General features: G+C 36.0%; 1 pseudogene across 1 annotated transcript in view; it reads left to right on the forward strand.

Moving 5' to 3' along the window:
• Positions 1–6,111: 6,111 nt before the first annotated feature.
• Positions 6,112–15,134, forward strand: part of LOC114263595 (pumilio homolog 24-like) — a 9,973-nt pseudogene continuing 950 nt past the window's right edge. Inside the window, exons 1-17 of the transcript XR_014336687.1 lie at positions 6,112–6,184; positions 6,289–6,518; positions 7,070–7,123; positions 7,910–7,971; positions 10,665–10,745; positions 10,834–10,958; positions 11,086–11,169; positions 11,434–11,562; positions 12,129–12,274; positions 12,413–12,526; positions 12,661–12,727; positions 12,873–12,911; positions 13,134–13,201; positions 13,560–13,667; positions 13,770–13,979; positions 14,147–14,221; positions 14,976–15,134. The exon at positions 14,976–15,134 is cut by the window's right edge and continues 89 nt beyond it. The product of XR_014336687.1 is annotated as a pumilio homolog 24-like (transcript). The remainder of the gene's footprint in view (positions 6,185–6,288; positions 6,519–7,069; positions 7,124–7,909; positions 7,972–10,664; positions 10,746–10,833; positions 10,959–11,085; positions 11,170–11,433; positions 11,563–12,128; positions 12,275–12,412; positions 12,527–12,660; positions 12,728–12,872; positions 12,912–13,133; positions 13,202–13,559; positions 13,668–13,769; positions 13,980–14,146; positions 14,222–14,975) is intronic.

Here is a 15,134-nt window from a genome sequence, read left to right on the forward strand (position 1 = left end):
TTGTGGTATCTCGGTCTGGTCTCCGGCGGCTGAAGTCGTTGTTTCGATGATGAGTGCTTTGACTGCTCTCTTCTTAGACATTTATTGCTCCTCTGTTAATGGGATCAGATTGATTTGAGATAGTGTTGGATCTGGTTCTGGTGAAGGTTCCAGAAGGAAATCTGTCACCCTGGTCTTCCTCCTACTGTTGTATTTGTATGTCGGTTCAAAATTTAGTAGCTCGGCCGAAACTCGATCATGGTACCGAAACGCGGCGCGGAGTGCGTCTAGATTAGGGTATTGGTATTGCGACTTTAGTTGGTTCAAGTCTGCATAAAGAAAAAGGCAACGGTTAGCACGGTGTAAAACTTATAAACAGTAAAGAAAGCACAACCTAAGCTGAGGTATTTATACCGACTACTCCTTTATTCCAGTTAATTCGGTCACTCGGTATCTGGGTTTCCTGGTCTTCATTTACGTCTTTGTCCGGTGTGTTTTTGATTATTTTCTCTCGGCGTCTTCTTATTCTTAAATAGTATACCCAGCCATCTTCATTCTGGCTAAGTGAATATTGGTAAAATAGCTCGGCTAAATCGAGGTTGAGGCCAAGCCGGCGATTTAGCTCGGCAATGCCATTTATTATTCTATATGAATTGGTGCTAAGTTGGGTTGGACATATTCTAGTTTGCCTAAGGAATTCGCATAGGAGTGGTTGAACTGGGAATCGGAAGGTGGCTTCAACAATGGATAGCACGGTAAATGGAACAAAACCTTGTTTTCCCCAGGGCGTGGTAGCTAGTTCGGCTGGGAAAAGATGGGAGTCATCTGGAATTCGGTAATCCTTTCAGAACTCAGCTATGGCCCTTGGTGAGTTTACTAAGAATCGATATTTTTCCATGTAGACTTAAGTTATGTATAAATTAGCTCGGAGTACTAGCTCGGTGTTGAGATGACGTTGAGTATCTCGGTTGAGCGTGCAAAAGAGTGCCTAGCCAACCTAGTTAGAGTCTGCTAAGTGGAGATGAAAAGTGTTAAGCCCAAATCGTTGGACCGTGCTAAGTATAAAGGCAAAAATAAATGTAGGCCTAGCTCGGCTACGTGGGATACTATTCGTTCTTAGTTCGATTGAAGCGAAGGACTTTAGCTCTGCTAAATGAAACGAAAGGTTTTTAGTCCGGCTAAAACTGAAGGTGCGGCATGAAGTTTTAGTTCGGTTATTAGGGGAGTTATCTGGTTTGGCTGAGTGCACACCTAAGTACAAACAAGTTCCTAGTTTGGTTGAAGTATTATTTTGGATCAAAAAGATTTTTGTAACAGATTGTGAAATTTGTGAAAGATATATCACACGGTTTCTGGGACCAAGAGGTTCTTTCCCATTGTTATGAAAACTATACCAATATGTGTTTTGAAAAACATATATATACTGTGTTATGTATTGCTACACTATGCAAGAGAAACGAAAAAGAAAATGGGATTGTGTTACTTATAGTTTGAAGATAGGAGGATGCAGATCAAAGCCGCAAGAATAGCAAGAAGAACACAAGCTTTGCACGGACCATGGTGGTGAAAATGGAGGCTCAGAGGGCAAGAGAAAGAAGATGAATAGTAGAGTGACTAGTTCGAAAACTAGGGTTTTCGTATAAGGCAAAGAAAAGGCGGGACTGTTCAAAATTTTCGGAGTACGAGGGCGGCGGCGACAATTGTACTTGACCAGTAAGAGCCAGCCACGTGTCTATGTGAATAGGAAACGATTCAGATATACAGAAGTGAAAGGATGTTTATGAACCGGACTAATCGGTAGCCCAGTAAGAGGTGACCTCGATTAACTTGAATGTTCTTTAGCTCAGTTAGAGAAGAGTAATCCCAAATCATACTGTGCAGATAGAATTAAGGGGTAATTGAGAGAGTAATTTATAACTAAATTGGGCTGAGCTAAAGGCTTCTATGGAAGTTAGGCCGCACGTTGGACCGAGGTAAGAGCTGCTGTAGCTCGGTATAAAAATTAACGAAGTTGGGCCAGATGAAGTTTAGACCAAGCTGTGAGACGGGGTGTTTGGGCTTCGCAAGCTGGACTTCGTCCTTGTTAGCTCGGTCAGAGATGGCTGCAATTAGTTCGGTTTAAACAAACAAAACCGAGGTACAAAAGAATATGGGCCGAGCTAGGTGTTGCATATGAAAGCACCAGATTCGGGTATTCTGAGCTGGGGTACAAGGAGTTGCGTTATGCAAACAAGTTGATACCGAGCTAGGTGACGCGAGGTAGAACCAAACTAAGGAGAGTTCGGTGAAACTTGTTACGTCAGCATATGTTGGCCCAGTTGCTTTGTCATTTAACCGTGGTAAAACCATCTTACTTGGTTTAAGCAGTGAGGAGGGTGTTGAAGGATAAACATTATCTTTCAGGAGTGTGATTCCTAAGAGGACTCTACTTTGAGGAGTAAGAGTCCCACTAGGATTGTGTCAGGAAAAAACTATAAAAGCCCACAACAGAACCCATGTAGCGGTAACACAACTTTGATTCTCGAATACACAGAACTTTTGTTTATTTGTCTATTTGTCTATTTTGCTGACTTAGGCATCGGAGAGGTATCCGGCACACACCCGCCAGCTAGCTCACGTTTGTGTTTTGAGGGAGTAAAGCGATGACGTTTGGAGGATTGCAAACTTTATCAACAGGATAATACAAGAAGATTATTTCGCACTCGTACATCTTCCATAAATTTAAGATTCAAACACAATCTTAAGCAATGGTTGTTATTTCAATCTTATAGCAGCTAATTTAGTCTTTTTGTTTATTATTTAAGGTCACCCTAGTTTTTTTAAACACTATTATGGAGTCAATCTAGTAATTTCTTTTTATTTTTTATTTGAAAATGAGAGAAATTAAATCGAGTTATAATTAAATATGTGTATGAATAATTTCATTCAATTGAAATTGTACTGACATAATTCAACTCGGGGAGAAATAACTTCTAAATTATTTTGTACAAAATTTTTTTGGAGGTGACACTGATTACAGTGCTCCAAGATTTAACATTTTCATTTTGTTTTTTCAGCCTAAAACAACTTTGAAAAAATATATATACACAAAATTAAATTATAAAAAATATATATAGTATGCATTTTAGTATAATAGGGCCCATTTATAATAAAAATAAAGAGAATTTTAATGAATAAAAACATCATGTTGATATGTAATTAAAAAAATATGGAAGAAATTACCCAAAAAAAAAATAATTTTATCAATTTAAGTCATAACTTTTGTATTTATTTTTTCAATTTAAATCATTTGCTCAGCGTTGGAAAAAAGTGTTTCTATAGCAAAGGTGCTAAAACCCATCGCAATACGGGAAATGTTGACCCATTAGAGTGAAATTCTCGACTCTTCAATTGTCCGCTCCTATTACAGCTTTACGAAGGAACTTAAAATTCCAATGGTGATTGGAGATCACTCGAGTCCCCACAGCCTAAAGGGTTTAATTAGAATCTTGAAGTCTTAGTTGGGCTACTTTCTCAAGAGATCAATTCTCAAATCATGTTCACTAATGAAATTATTTTTGTGAAGTAAAATTAAAATTTTTTTTAAAAAAATGATATTTTAGCCATTATATACAAGATAAATGCATATAAAAAAAATTAAAATAATGTATTCTATTGAGTTTAATAACCAAAATATATATTTTTTAGTTAGTTTCACTTAATAAAAATAGACAAATGATTTAAATTAAAAACAAATAAAATATTAGAATTTAAATTGACAAAATTGAAAAATCAAAATTTATTTTGTTACAAGACCCAAATCCTAAGTTTTTTTTTTTTGTTTTGGTTGTAATTTCCCAAATAATATATATATATTTTTTTTATGATTTAAATTGCTCAAAAAAAATAGAAAAGAAAAGAAAAGAAAAGAAGGGGCACTTACCAGTAAGTCCCACACACAAAATTTAAAACTTATCTAATCCCAAAACAAAATACTGGTACCAATTATAAGGCTGAGTAAGGAATCCGTGAAATCCGTAATCCGATCCAGTCCAGTCCAATCCGATAGGTTTGGATTGGTTTTTTGAATCCGCGATTCGGTTCCGGATTGAAGAATTAAAAATCCGTAGTCCACGGATTGGTTCCGAATTGAACCCCACGGTTCCGGATTGGAACCGATCCGGACCGTATACAAATAGTCTATATTTTTATTATACATCCTCCCTTATAGTAGCTTCTCTTATTCTATATAAAATCTAAACTCAAATCTAAAATCATATAATATCTTATTTTATTACTTTTGTTTGTATTTTCTTATGGTTGTTTAAATTCAAGAAAAGTATGTCACTATTATAGAAAAACAAGTTGCTATTATGGAACTGATATAGCGCTATGTTTATATTTTTATGAAATTAAAGTGTTATATATATATATATATTTGTTATTTAATTATGTGAATCCGTGGTCCTAAACCGATCCAATCCGTATTTAAATGGATTGGTTCGAATTGGTTCCATGATTTAAACGGATTGGATTGGTTCTAATTTTTCAGGAACCGTAGATAACGGATTGGTCCTGATTTTACCCTAATCCAATCCAATCCGGACCATGCTCACCCCTAACCAATTAGTCTCACATATTTTTAATTGTTACAAAAAAATTCCTTTTTTTTATTTATATAAATTTAAAAATGTTGTTATATCCCACTATCACCGGACCTCCGTTAAACGGTTACCGGAAACTCACCGGAATGTTCAACTTCACTAGGAAGTAACCGAAGTATCGCTGAAGTGTTCTGAACGTTATTGGAAGTCACCGAAATTTTCAAAATGTTCGTTGGACGTTAAGAATATCGTTGGAGGCTCACCGAAATATTCAGAATATAGCCCAGAAAAAAGAATAAATTGAAAAATTATAGTGAAAAAAGTAGCAAAATATGGTAAATATTGATAAACTGAAATAAAATAAATAAATAACAACAATAAACAAAAATGGAAAAATATATTATTTTCAATTTTTATAGGGTTTAAGCAAATAATTTCCAATATTAATCAAATTGAAAAACAAGTTTTGAAACTGTAAAATATTACAACTTCAAAACATTATTCTATTAAGCATTTATCGTTATTAATAAAACTGAAAAACATGTTATGAAACTGTAAAATTTTATAATTCTAAAGAATGTTATGAAATTGTAAAATCTTGCAATTTTAAAGTATGATTCATTTCAGCACCAACAAAATTAAAACTATAAAATTTTACAGTTTTCATCTCCTGTAATTAAAACTTGAAAACAATTTCTTTAGAACTTGAAAATTTTCTTCATTAAAATAAGGAAATAGAAGTGTGTAGCAGAGAAAAGGTAAAAAAATTAAGAGATCGAAGGGGAAAAACAAATATAGAGAGAATATTGTACTCTAACAACTAGTTTTTGTTTAGATCTTGTCGGATCTCATGTAGATCTGCTTATCTTTTTTACCGTTAGTGAGGGTGAAGTCAGGAATCGTTGGTCGATGGTTGCCGATGAACCCCAATTAATAGTGATCAGGGGTCGTCGGTGATTATATATTAGAAAGAGAAAAATAAGAAGCAATACATGGTCGCCGGAAATCAGGAAGAGAAAGAGATAGTGAAAAATGAATGCACATAGAAAAATGAAGAAGAAAAATATGTAAAGGACTTTTGAGAGTATCCAAAAAGTTATGAGACTAAGGCCTCGTTTGGGAACAGGCTAATTTAGTAACTTTTTGGCTATTTGGCTAAAAAAGTAAGTAAAAAAAACTTATATGTTTGAGATGACTTTTTAGCTAATTACGAAAAGATGTGCAAAAAGTAGAGAGAAAAGAAAATTTTTGACTTTTTGATATGAATTATTAGTTTTTTAACTAAAAAGGTAACTTTTTAGATAAAAAAGTAAATCTCCAAACGGAGCCTAAACAATTTTAGCTTATTTTAAATAGGATTTCAAATAGTTTGTCAAAAAATAAAGAAACAGAATAAGAAAGGCCCAGTGGGCCTGTAGCAAGCCCGTTCAAACTTTCCAGCCTCCATATTGTGCCAAACCCCACAAAACCCTCGCAAACCCCTAGAGAAGAAGAGAAGAGAACAACACAGCACAGAGAGAGACTTTGGTTGAGCTCCACAGACTCATCAATGGCGGCGAAACGACAAGGAAGCACCGAATCAAAGAAGAGAAAGAAGTTTTCAGCTATAGAACCCGAGGATGGTGAGAAATCGAATCCGAAGAGAGTGAAATTTTCCTCCAACCATCCAAACAAAGGTCCCAAGAAACCTTTCAAATCATCCAAACATGAGGGAGGGAAATCTAAATTACCCTTGAATCATCAAACAAAGGTCCGAAGGAACCTCTCAAATCATCCAAACATGAGGGAGAGAAATCGAATCCAAAGAAGGTGAAATTGTCTTCGACTCACCCGAAGAAACCTTTCAAATCATCCAAACAACAGCCTTTCAAATTGAAGCCGCAGTTCGCGAAATCAGAGGCCGGTGGAGAGAAAAATGTTTCGAAAACGAAGCGCGAACTTCGTTTAGAAGCAAAGGTTCAATCTTTTTCTTTTTTTGATTATTTGTGAAGATGGTTTTTTTTTTTTTTTTTGTATGTGAATTTGGAATAGCTGTGTAATTTTTGTTCATGAATAGTGTTTAGTACGGTTCTTTGATTCAACCCTTCACCATTTTTGTCAACAAATTCGATTCCAAATTTGAGTAAAAAGTTTGATTTGATATGAACTACTACTCCAATCCTTTCATCAAATTTTTATCAAAATGTTTTTAAAAATTCCCCTTTTATTCCAAAATTTCATTTTCATTAAATCTGATGAAAAATAATCATCTCCAATAATGCTTCATCTTTTTAAATTTTCATCAAATTCAAATTTGATGAACATTTGATGAAGGATTGGAGATGCCCTTATCTTATATCTTTATTTCTGACCCAACATTTCGTAGTTGCTAAATTGTTTGCTGTATATATAGTTAATTTACATTCTCAATATTTAGTTGCTTATGTCAACTTTGAGAAGTGGTTTTGATAGACAATGATGAATGGTATGTGAATTTTCTTTGTGTTTGGCATTTTGATTTATTGCAGGAACTAGCAGAGGCTAGGAAGAAGAAGAGGAAGCCACATTACACTCTTGAACAAGTATGTAGCATGTACTTCATTAGCATTGTATCTCTATTCAATTTAATTTTTTTGTAACTTATGGGGTCAAATGATGCGTGTTAGTGTGTACTGAGTACTAGTAAATTTTGTAAATGTTTGTTGAAAGAAACCATGGCTGTTGTATTTGCAACGTAATATTTTGGCTGCTTTGCTTACATAAAATTTGTTTTCAAATAATGAATAGTTGTGTCTTCTCTCACCTCTTGGATGGAATTTTCATTGATATACATGAATATATCGGCCTCGTTCATCTCGTCATACACATGTCTCGATGAAACAGAAGAGGTTACTGTAATCACAATTGCAGTGATTGTGCTCTATGCAACTGCTAAAACATGTAGTCTTTACTACCTTTGATTTTGTTTGTAGTTTAAGCAAATGAATCCTAAATTTTTATGTAGCAATTGTTTGTGGCCACTGCTATATAGTATGGCTCCGTCTGCTTGGTTTTTTATTTCTCTAGCCTCTCCCTCTTTGGCAATGTTTGTTCTATGGCTGTGCATATGGAAATGGTGCATCATACATATGTTATTTGTTATTTGACTTTAGGTGTTACTTTTCATATGAGGAACATGAGGTGAACTCAATGCTTGATACTTCTGGAGATCCAAGTTCATATGCATGCCATCATCTTTCAAAACATTTGAAGATTGTGTTTTGTTTTACAGCATGTTTGGGAGCCACAATACTTGATTGAGCTGTGTACACATGCTCAGTGAGTTTGTGTGATGCCTGTTGTCTAAGTCAATTTCTGGTTTTCAATAGGAGCTTGCATCACTGTGGGAAAAGATGAGGAGGCGTAACATTGCCAAAGAAGATAGATCGAAGTGTGTATTTTGATATGAATGATACATTTTCTGTCACGACCCCAAACCGCTCCTAGTAGGATGGTGCCGTGATGGCCAGTAATCCGAGATTACCGAAGGCCACTTACAAAGTTCACACACAATCAGAGTATAAATATATGGGGCTCACAAGTGCGGAAGCAATATATACAAATCTAGTTAGTCCATAAGAGCTGTGCATAAGTCAAATGGAATGACATACAACTTTACATAGCTTTACAACTTGAATACAAATAAAATGAAGTAAAAAAATAGATATTACATCTTGGTCGAAGGCCTCTCAAGCCGACATGTACAAAACACATGAACTATAGGTCAAGAAACATAATCTTTCAGATTGCCGACATCCTCACTGCCGACATAACATACATACAAAACACACATCTCGGCGTAGCCGACTTCTTACTTGTTACCTACATCATATATATAAGGGGAGGGTGAGTTTGGATACTCAGTGAATGGTACAAGTAAGAAAGGGGTTAAATGAATGATACCCGAGATCTTTTCAAACAATACATAGTATATCTTTATCAAAACCATACATAACATAGCTTAGCTTGGCTTGAAATAAAACATCAATCGAACCTTGGTCTCTCAAAACTTACTTACTTACTTAACATACGTCAACTTAAAACATGGGGTGATGACATTCCAGGCAAAACAAAAGCATAACCTCGGCATCGAGCACACCCGTTCATAGTCCGTCGGTGGCCGATATCTTAACAAGGGTGCTACTTAGGCTTAACGTCTCCTAGCACGGAAGGATTATGCTACTTAGGCTTAAAGTCCCCTAGCACAGAAGGACTATGCTACTTAGGTTTAAAGTCCCCTAGTACGGAAGGACTATTTTACCTAGTCTTAACGTCCCCTAACACGAAAGGACGGTGTTACTTAGGCTTAGCGTCCCCTAACACGAAAGGACGGTGTTACTTAGACTTAACGTCCCCTAACACGAAAGGACGGTTCCAAGAATGTCATCCAAAACAAAGCTTATACTTGATACATAAAATAGGGATATCATTCATGCTTAACAAATACTTTTATCAAAACAAGGCAAAGCTTTATCAAAACCTTATAACATAACTTTATTAAAAATACCACTCACATAGCTCTTCAGAAGTCGGGATCAAGGCAAGGATTCAAGTCCTACAAACACATGGCAAAGTCTACTGAATGCACTTCTCAAAACAAGTCTTACATGCATGTAAATGATCTCGGGAAAACATGTTGGAAGTCAAAACACTGTTTTACATGTCAGGAAGACATGCTGGGTACCAACCAGGTCTTTGCCGAGGTCCCACACCTCCTGGCCGAGGTGTGGCTACCTAGGCTTCGGCATGCGGCTGCATGCCGAGGTGCGCACAAGACAAACTAAAGGTGTAAGTGATCATGCAAGGTAGGCCAAGGTGAGATACGATGCTTGGCCTAAGTGTGAGGTCTAGGTAAGAGTGATCTCAGCGACTACACTTAGGGAAGTGAGGTCTGGAGATCTGGGTTTCCACCCATGAAGAACAGGAAGAACATGAACATGAAGATCATGAAGAACATGAATGCTAAAATCATAACTTATTTATTACAAAATCTGGGATTTCCTGCTATGAGTTCGAAAACATGGACCTGGGTACCCATACTTGAAGATCATATGGAAACAAACACAAAACATGGACCTAGGCATGAGCTTTCGGATCAAAACATGACTTTTCTTGAAGAACACATGAATACTATTTTCTCTTTCTAAAACCGAACTTCAAAGCAATGCATGGCTTACAAATCATATTCAATCATGCAATGCAATAACATGAACATGAAGAACGACAAGAGCATATCAAGAATCTAACCTTAGAACACGGATCTAACGGTTCGATCTCTAGGGATCAAGCTTGGAAATCTACTCTCCCTCAAGAACTCCTCTCCCTCTTCTAGAGCTTCTCTCTCTTCTTCAAAACAAGGATATAACAAATGATAGGTTTCTCTCTCTGCCGGCTGACTTAACACTCAGCTCGGACACGTGGCAACAGCTGGTTGGTTCTCCTCAAAAAGGTGATAGATTGACAAGACATGTGTAAGACAAAGTGTATCTAACAAGCTACCCGGTAAGGCACTCCGGCAAGTGATGACATCGGCTAAGGACAAAGTTTCGGCAACTAAGGTGACAATGACCTCGGCTAGGAAGGACAACACTTGACTAAGCTGTGCCACACCTCGGTCTAGGTCATACCACTCCAGGACAAGATCACTTAGGTGCAAAGGTAACATCTCGGCCTAAATAATACACATCTCGGTCTTGGTGATGAACACCTCGGCCTAGATAATGACATTTCGGCCAATATGTCAGAGCGAATGTGGAGGTCAAACAAAGTGGTTCCAAGATAATTCTAGACTGAAGATGACCTTGGCTTGGAACGATCTAGGCTTAACATAACTTAGGCTCGAGATACCAAGGAAGGAACAAAGCATGCACACAACACTTAGGCAAATCACATAAAAACAAAACAAGACATGGATCTTACTTAGGCAAAACAAGTCACAAACATACAAATGCAAGCTTAACGAGTCATAATCATACAAATGCTCATGAACATGACTAAGACATAAATGTGGGTTATTACATTTTCCCTTCATCATGTTTTAAAAATCAAATGCTATAATACAATATTTTTTAAATTTGTCTGAAGGTTGGTGAGTGAAGCTATACAGAAGATGAAAGGGAAGATTCCTGAAATTGCAAGCTCTCATGTTTCTTCTCGCGTTCTGCAGGTTTCTACTTATTCTTTCTGATGACATTGGTATATGAAGCTTTTATTGATTGTATTAACCTGTGGTAACTTTATTTTTTCAACCTTTGACTTGCGTTAAGTACTGTTCACAAGCTGAAAGGGATGTTGTATTTGCGCAGCTTCGGCCACATTTTCTCACTCTTGCATGCAATACTTATGCAGTCCATCTGGTAAAGAAGATGTTAGATAATGGTATGGTTCATTTTAATTACTAATAGAACCATTGAAGTGCATTACTTGAGAGGTGGTTCATATATGTTTTTCTAGTACATACAAATGCTTAATTAGTTGCTAAATGACTTTTTTCTATTGTTTGCAGCTTCAAAGAATCAGTTAGCAGAGTTTATTTCCTTCCTGCATGGGCATGTTGCTTCTCTTCTTCGACATATGGTTGGCTCTGTTGGTATGCTAAAACTATTTTTGTCCCTAATTATGAGTTCTTTTTTCTTTTTAATAATAATTTTTTCCTATTTATTTAAGAAACAATTTTGCTTAACCTGCTATTTGATGTTACTTTTTGATATGCCTAGGCCATTTGGGTGAGGGCATTTGAGAGGGCTAGAATTATAACACAGCACAGGCACCAGCACAGTGTTGAATCCAGTATAACTGATCTTCTAGCTCATGTATTAAATTTCCAGGATTAATACTATTTAGTTTGTTGCAGTTGTTGAGCATGCATATCAGTCGGGAAATGCAACTCAAAAACAAGCTCTTCTGATGGAATTGTATTCTACCGAGCTTCAATTGTTTAAGGATTTGGTGTCAATGAAAGAAAGCAGATAAATTATCAGCTGTATAAAATTCTTTTCCTCTGAAGATTTATGAAAGAAAGAAAAATAGAAGTTTTACTATTATTCAGCGTATGTGGGTTTTCTTTCCTGCATATTGGTTTCATGTATTCTCTTGATATTTGCACAAAACTTCAGGAGATTGTTTTCTTGAAAATTTTCTGCATTATTCTTTATCCTCAAAGCTGGATGTTTCTTTCAAAGAGCATTTATGTGTGGACATAAGTGTAACTACTTAAGGGCCAAAAAGCTTTTCCTACATGACACTTGCTTTTCATAATGAGACAAGAAGATAATTTGTCTGTAGTTGATGTAAAGATTGTCCAATTTACATTTTTGAGTTTTTGGCTGGGAATGTGGTGTCATTGCCTCAATATTTTATGAGAATTGGCAACTTAGCAATGATGTGATGCAGATGTTGGAATTTGGAGTGGTAACATTCCTTTGGTCTTCTTTCTACGCTATCTTTACATGAACTATGGAAATTATAGTCAATGTGATATATGCAAGAGTTTTAGAATGTGTTGGTTTTCTTATATTTTCATGGTTATTAATGGGGTCTTCAGGTTAGCAGATGTAATTTCTAAACTGGGTCTGCAAAAGGCTTCTGTCTTAGGATACATGAGTTCTTTGTTCCAACCAATTTTGGAGAAAGGAATAGTGGACCACTCTATCATACACAAGGCATTGATGGAATACTTCAGTATTGCTGACAAGGTATTGCATACCTTTTTACATGCACCCTAATAATGTATAATAATATATCCCTTTGACAAAGCATTCTTGCCTACTTGGTATGTGGGAGGCTTTCTCTCCCGATTGGTCCTCTTGTTTCTAAACCAAGTTTGTTTAAAGGCCTCAGCTGCAGATGTCGTCCAACAGTTGTCGGGTCCACTACTTGTTTGAATGATCCATACCAGGGAGGGATCTAGGATTGCGATGCTTTGTATCAAGCATGGGAGTGCGAAGGTTTGTTGAGATTGATCTTGGTTGTATCTTATTCTTGAATTTTTTTTTTCCGTCAATGTGACCTTGTCCTTTTTGGGTTTGATTGTGATGTTTGTGGACTCCTGAATTGCCCTTTGATATTTCTCTTGTTTTAGGAAAGGAAGAAAATCATCAAAGGAATGAAAGGTCACGTGGGCAAGATAGCTCACGATCAATATGGGAGTATGGTGAGGATCTCTTTTTAAATTTGTTAGACTTTACTCTTTCTTTTTTCTCTTTTTCTTTTATTCTTCCTGTAATGAATCCTTCAAGTCCATTGTTTCTCCTCTCCATCTACACATTATATTGTTTACTTTAATTGGTGAAGAAGTGACAATTTTAGTTTACATTTCAATTGTGGATCACAGTCTATCTTAACTGTAATTACACTTAAGAATAGTTTCAGCCAGTTATTATCTTATTTGTGGATTTGCACCATCTAACAATTAGTGGGGTTCATCTGTTCCACTTCTGTCCTGATTCAATGATGCACTCTTTATTAATGTAATTATAGCTAAACAGTTGTTATCATTGTTTTATCTTCTTAATTGATGGTGTATCGTTTTTTATTTGGGTTTTTCTCTTTAAGATTACTCCTGTTTACAGGTTGTCATTCGTGAGCTTCAAACGATGTTGAAGGAGCTCGTTCTGGATAAGGTTTATACTGTTCTTGTGCCTTTTTATCTCATTAACATTTGAAAGGAATTACAATGTAACATTGAATAGGAAGGGTGGTCTAACAAATATTTTTCATGCATGGCATGCTTACCAAAGAAGTATGCCTATCATTCTGATTCTTTTACTTCTAAGTGACTGGTCTTTTTTTCTTTGGAAGATTGGTTAGCTATAATTACATTAATATGGTTATTAAAAAGCTTCTAGAGGGCATCTCTGATGTCCCCTCTTTGGAATGATTTCTTTACTAAAGCTATGCTCTGGGTAAACTATCTTTGTATTTTTCAATTTCTTTTATCAAATAGATATTCTTCTAAGTTGGTTTCTTTGTTGATTTCAGAATGGAAGGCGTCCATTATTGCAACTACTTCATCCCAATTATCCCCGCTATTTCAGTCCTGATGGTCTGGTTTCTTTGAATCTTACTATTCCTTCTCTCTGCACCAAGGCAAAATCCAAATCGCCTTAGCTTTTTGTTGAACATTAGAACTATCTCAGACAAGTTATGCAGCTGCATTGAAACTTGATTGAAGTTTTCCCTCTTTATCAGGGTGAATCAGACTTAAATTCTGACTCAGATAAGAAGAAGAAAACTTTAGAGGTTGGTAAAGATGGTGAAGAGAACAGTGGCACAGAGGATGTTATAGTTGATTCTAACAAAAGTACAACCCCTGGTGAGAGCACTGACTTAATTGATGGTAGGAAAAAGGATCATCTGGTTCGAAGACAAGAGTTGTTGGTCAATAGTGGTCTTGCTGAGGTTGGTAATTTCACTGTTCCTTTGCACATCTTTAAGAAGAATTTCTCACTTTCACTTAGTTGCAGTCATCAGCCATAACATATTGGTTATATGTTCTTCACATTAACTATGACTTTATACTTAAAACTGGTTTGAGATGTTAACTTGGTTGCTTGCATGTCTTGTAGAGTCTCATTGATGCGTGCGTTGAGAGTGCAGGAGAATTACTTGGTTCCAATTTTGGGAAAGAGATCATTTATGAGGTAGTAATCTCTTTTATTACCAATAATTTTATCTTGATCTGAAGTTTAATCATCTTCCATGGATTTGTTCAGTGTATTGGCTGCAACAGGAATTGTGTTTTTAATCATTTTTTAAAGTAGAAATTCAATAAAAGGTGCAAAAGGCTGTGCAACCAAGTACATATGAAGTATGCAATGTTTCCACCAATAAAACCTTGATATCTAAATTATGTAACGAGTCCAAAATAGAGTTCAAAAAGTGGTCCAGGCTTCGATAGACCAACAAAAAACAGTTACCTTGTTACATAATTCAAATATTGAGGTTTTTATGTGGAAAACCAAAAAAAGGATTACCTTGGTCTTTCACTTTTCATACACAACGTTTCTCACTTCTCCCTCACTCACTGCCTTCCTTGTTCTTGATTGCCTAAAGTTATGGTTGATTTGTCGATTAAGTCCAAGTTTATCTCTCTGGTTGTGATGTAATCCCCAAGAAGTAATAATTGTAGTGTAAAATCCATGTCAGCTCATCAGTATTCTTTATGTTAGGATTTGATTCATTTTTGGGTTAGCAATGCTAGAGACAAAGAATTCAGACACAAAAGTACCAAGAAAAATAGTTTATGGTTTAGATTCAACTTTTATATGGCGGGGCCAACACTTAAAATAAATTCGTATCATACATTTTTTTTCCTTATTACTTTATTTCTTGGTCTCTAGAATTATTCTTTATTGGCAGATCCTTGCTTAACTTTTACGTTGTTAATTCATGTAGGTTGCAACTGGGGGTGCCGGTGGCATTCTCCTCTCAACATTGGATACAAATTTGGATGCCTTGCATCGAGCTATAGCATCACTTGTTGCAGAGCTTAAATTAGAGGACTCAGAAGAAGAGCATCTCCTTGAAAATTTCCATTCTAGCAGGACAATTAGA

This window comes from Camellia sinensis, chromosome 7 (genome assembly GCF_055761805.1).
Source record: "Camellia sinensis isolate YWXY chromosome 7, ASM5576180v1, whole genome shotgun sequence".
In the NCBI taxonomy this organism is placed as follows: Eukaryota; Viridiplantae; Streptophyta; class Magnoliopsida; order Ericales; family Theaceae; genus Camellia; species Camellia sinensis.